The 5,379-nt window shown below is 39.7% G+C and overlaps 1 long non-coding RNA gene across 2 annotated transcripts; it reads left to right on the top strand.

The window, feature by feature from the left end:
* Positions 1-1,938: 1,938 nt before the first annotated feature.
* On the top strand, positions 1,939-4,802 carry LOC108167188 (uncharacterized). Of its 2 annotated transcripts, XR_001777550.1 has the most exons (3): positions 1,939-2,122; positions 2,487-4,315; positions 4,412-4,802. It is a non-coding gene; the product is annotated as an uncharacterized LOC108167188 (long non-coding RNA). The 2 variants fall into 2 exon arrangements; XR_001777549.1 differs by having other exon boundaries at positions 2,487-4,802.
* The last annotated feature ends 577 nt before the right edge of the window (positions 4,803-5,379 follow it).

The following is a 5,379-nucleotide window of genomic DNA, read 5'->3' as shown; positions in this document are numbered from 1 at the left end:
AAACCAAGAGAGGATAATACTAATCAAANTGGCTGCAACTGTATCGATGGCAGCTCTTCTTCTATTCAGTGTTTGTAGCTTCTTGGCGCAGCTCCGCCCCGCATCAGTTCAGTGTTACACCGGCTGATTACGCTGCTGTGATTCACTTTGTCTGGTATTTATGTAGGCTGCATATGTTTTTGCGGTTCTGTGATCATGTCAAAGCAGCAATTTATATTAAAAAGTGTTTTATTTCCATTTGAAAGCTGCCCACTTCCATGAAAATCGCTCTTACAAACATGTAATTACTAAAATCACGATACCTTCACTTTGTAACCCTCTGAAAAATGAACCCATTTAAATAAAGAAACCCCTCCATGGGTGATACCATGATAGAGAGTGTTCATTTTATAGCGTTAACACCGGTGCTGCACGTGGTCCGACATGAAACGGGTTTGATGGAACAACGGTACCACATCACTTTTAAATTTCAATAATCAGAATACCGAAATTGCTTCCGTTGTTTTAAAAGGTTTATGTCATTCTGCCTTTTCCCCATCGATACTCTTCCCGACCGCCCTGCACCTTAGGGAGTTTAAAAAAAAACGCCGCTCACATTGCGCAAAATTCTGAAACATGAGTAGCGGGCAAAACGGAGCGACGAACTAGATGTGAATTATGGCATAAAACAGAGAATCCGACGCTGAACAGTGAAAAATCAACACATGATGTGAAACACATGACGATTAGGCGGCGCAGCAGGTGATGAGTGAAGATTACTGATGGTCAATAAATTATAATGATTTAGCAACAGGAAAGAAACTAAAGTGGACATAGCAATAAACCAAGAGAGGATAATACTAATCAAAGGAAACTAAATGAAATGAATGAAGAACAAAATGCAAGAATAAACTAAGAAACTAAAGTAAATACAGAGGAATAAACTGGTATGGCAAGACCATTTGAGCAATAATTAATACAGAGGACTGTAAGAATAAACAGACACTATTTCCAGATAAAAGGTAAAGTAATATTGTTGAAGTGCCATGGGCAGGGGCGCAACTACAGGTGGATGCGAAAACATAAATCGGCACAACCCCACGAAGGAGCGTAGAAACATACGCTCCCCCCCAACCCTCCTCCTCCAGACGCCGATACGTTTAGTGTAAAACTAGCTACATTTACCTCGTTATGTGCGCGAGGTGAAGGAGCGTAAGGCGCACTGAAGTGTACGGGAAAACATAATCGGTGTGCCGATTCAAAACATCTACAATAATGATAGTAACATTAATAATAAAATAATAGTCAGTGCAAAGTAGCCTACAAATTTTTTGGTGGGGGGCGGTGAGGGACCTGGATAAAGGCTAGGGGGCGCTGGGCCGAAAAAGGTTGAGAAACACTGGGCTAGATGTTGAATTTTAGTTCTGCAACAGGATTAAATCTGTTTCTGCTGTAAAAGACTGATATATATTTGCAGATCAGACTACAAATAATAGTGAAACTTTGCAGAAGGTGAGAAATTGGGAGGTGGAGGGTTAATTATTATCTAAGAAGAATTTTATTGTGAGCGATCATCTCAACATATTTCCAAATATCAGATTTTCCTCTTGCTGGCTCCATTTCAGACAATCAAGTTTATTTGTGCAGCAGATTTCAGCAACAATGCAGTTGAAAGAGATTTACATCATAAAATCACAAAAATATAGTTATAAAAAACAATCTACAATTGAGAAAAGCAGAAACAAACATTACATTTGATGAGTGCCATCATCAATACACATCAAATATGTTGGTCAATATTCATTTTATTTTGGCCACTGAAGACAAATATTCTCCTCTGATGCGAGACCAAAAGCACAACAACTCATGATGCAGCGCGGCTCATCGCGCTTTTATTTTGAAAACCGACACCCAAAATAAAGCAGTCACGTGACCCATGCAATGCGAGGCCTCGTTTGTTGTCAGTCACGTGGTTTTCAGCAAGATGACACAAGCCTCGAAGCGAGGTTTCATCAGACACTCCCCCCTTTTTACTCGGTACAAGCCTCGAAGCCTGGATTCAGATGGTCCATCTCTACAAGCTGATCCTCCCGCTGCTGGGCCGGAAAGGATTCTCTGGTTGGGGTGGAGTCACCCAGCTCTGGTAGGTGACAATGGCTTCCTCTGCCTTATACCATTTTCTACTAATCACCTATTAACCTTTGACTTAATTTCAAACATAAAGCTGCTGTAGCTCACTTTGTTTCATCTGTTTAGTTTTGTTTCATTTTCTGCTTTTCCTCAATTGTTTTTGTTTGGTTTATTTTGGACCATTCTGTTCTGTGTGGCCTCTGGCCTTTCTGCGGTTAGCAGCTTCGGGTTCTTTTAGACTACTTGATTAAAACGTTGACTTAATGACTGGATGTGTGAGGTTAGGGGTAACCTCCTTTTAGCATTTCATGTCTAAATTGTAGTCTTTGTTGTTTTTTTTTGTATTTTGCTTTGTTTAACCCCACCCTTGTCTCCAGGCTGAGAGCTGAAGGCGGTGGGGGGCCTCCAGAGGGACTGGATCTGTGTGCTGTGCGAGTGACCGGTGTTGGGATTTCTTCACGATCGAGAGTCTGTTCACAAGTGCTTGGTGTGATTTATTTGGATTCATTAATTTGTTTTAGGAACCAGTTCCCATTTGGACTGCCCTCCCCCTGCTGGTAGGCCTCAGTACTGTGCACTTCCCTTCCCATTGTGGTTCCTTGTGTTTTGTTTGTCTTTTTAAAAAACAAACAAGAAACAATAAAATGTAATTTTTTGGAATCAGTCTTGTTCTCATTGGTCATGAACCTTGGTGCCTACTGGCGAGTCCATTTCCTGGGGTGCAATTCCCAAGGTGACATTGATATCCTGGTTACACTGCTGTGAGGGGGAGAGTATCAGATCCATACCCTTGTGTTGCCACAACTGGAATTCATGAGATCATTGTTATAATTTCTACTTTAGCTTTGTTTCCATTTCACTTTTGTCTGTTGTGAGGGATTTACCCCCTCCCTAACAGGTGCTGTTTTTTGAGTACTTTACAGTATATATTCTAATTTATTTGGGTAAATGTATTGTTTGGGGAAGTAACTTGATTTATTTACTTGTTTTAATCATCTTCTCATCTCTTTGAGGTCATGTGTTGCCATGGAAGCGCGCCCATGAGAAATGCTGACAAGGACCTGGTATTTTCAATCAGCCTCATTGGGAAAATCCACTGTCTGAGAGGGAGGAGAGATGTATTTTTGATTTTGTTTGGATCCAGATTGTTTGTTTCTAGCTTTGTTTGAGTTAATTGTAACTGTAAACATTTTTTTTTAGGAATATAGTTTAGTATAAATGCTTGTTCTATGTGGAAATGTGAATGTCTCCACCCCTATAATTAGTCCTGTTACATTGCTTTGAGTTAAACCTAATGTTTTATGATGGATATAGCATCTATGAAAGTATTAATAATTTAGACATATTTACCTGAACTGTAAAACTAAAAAAGGTGACTGTTTTTCTCCTTCATGTAAAAATGTGATTCTTGAATAAATTCAACCTTTTGAATACAAAGTCATTAAACAAGAAAGCTGAAACCTAAAATGTTGAAAATAGATGAAAACACTGATAAAAAACTGAACATAGTGAAAACATGTACAGAATATATAAACTGTAAATATCTGGATAATCCAGATCAGCTTAATTTTCATCATGACTTTGTGAATCTATGGAAAGTTTGTGTTTGTATTTTGCTTCTAAATGCTCAGTTGTTCATTGTCGTCCTGATTTAATAGCTGATAAACTACACATCTGACAAACAGGATCTAAAAGTATTCTTATTAAAACGTACCTTCTGCTGCTGTTTGTTCTTCCTGCTGGTCTTTCTATCCAAACCCAGTGTGTGTTGCTAATCTCCAATATGCTGTGAAGCTGTGATGCTTTGACCTCAGTGCTGCTGWGGCTCCTTCCTTTATCAATGTCAGAACTGCCTATTATATTAACCATGATGGAAATGATCATAAAGAATGATGCATTTATTCAAAGTAAGCACCTTCACACAAACTTAATGGGTTGGCTCATAATCTATCAATCTAGTTAGTAATTTGCAAATCAAATCATTTATAATTAGACCACATGTTGGTGTCCAGGTGGTGGGGATAAGTTTGGTTTCCTTTTCAGTTCTTCGCCAGTCCACCAGAGGGAGCCATTGGGTCACTCTGCTGGGGATGGCGTGCCTGCATGCTCTCAACTATCCACACCTGAGAGGAATCATCAACCTCTAGAGGAGTATATGAGCAGCAGACAGCCAACACTTCCTTGCCAGAGTGTTTGCCAGTTTTTGGTTCTCTAGCTCCTCAGTGTGTTTAGTCTAAAGATCTCTTGTGTTTTGCTATGAGTTTATTCAGGCTCTCACCGTATTCTTGTGACTCTCCTTCAGGAATCCTTTGAGGCCCTTGGGGTTGGTTTCCTCTAGTCCGCCAGTCCTGAAGAAACCCTTTTTTCTTGACTCCTCTGGTGTCTGCTCTGCAGCTCCTCTGTGGTGACATATCTGACCTCCCCACCCTCCAACACCTGGTCGATCTCCAGTTAGCCTACATCAGCTCTCTCCTCTATCTGGAACCACGTACCTCCACCCATCATCCTTCACTTGTTTTTCAAGCAAGAACAGAACTCCCGGCCATTAGTTATCTCCTTTTCCACCCCCTGTGAACCTATCTAACCCCTCTTCTCCTGTGTGCAGATGCACCTGGACTCTGACCCGCTGACCCTTCTAGCCGTGTTTCTTTGTTTGATTTTGTATTATTGCAATAGAACATCTTTTTTTTTTACATCTATCTCTCTCTGAATGTTTCTGCATGTAGGCGAAAAGCATTAGACCCATCATGACACCACACATGAAAGTTTATTTAAAATGTCAACCAGTAGATAAATGTTTAACATGAATGAGACAAGTTTGATTTAGACATTTTAAATAGTTTAATCAATGATTCAGTTCAGAGTTTAGATGAATTAGTTGGATTCACACGAAGCTGCAGAGAATCAACATTTTCTTCTGAACTGGTGCAGGTCGTGTCTGAACATTTGTGACATCATGAAGTCAAAACAATCAAAGACAAGTGTGTAAATATATATTAGCTTACAGAAAATGTTACATAAAATATAAGTGACATTTTATTACACAGCAATGCCACATTAGGCTACAAAGCAATTTCTGAGATACAGAAATGTTAGTTTCTCAGTAGCAACACCTTCTTACTAAAAAGAAACCTGCATTTTAAACAGTCACACAACAAAACTACCATTAGACATAAGAGTTATCCATCCATGGACTATATCTGCTTGTCCTTACAGGATTTGGGGAGGGGTTCTTATTTCCAGCAGCCATTAGGTGATGGGAATGATACA

Source organism: Poecilia reticulata, linkage group LG18 (genome assembly GCF_000633615.1).
Source record: "Poecilia reticulata strain Guanapo linkage group LG18, Guppy_female_1.0+MT, whole genome shotgun sequence".
Classification (NCBI taxonomy): domain Eukaryota; kingdom Metazoa; phylum Chordata; class Actinopteri; order Cyprinodontiformes; family Poeciliidae; genus Poecilia; species Poecilia reticulata.
Note: the sequence above shows the minus strand (reverse complement) of the source record. Positions and strands in the feature narration are given on the sequence as shown.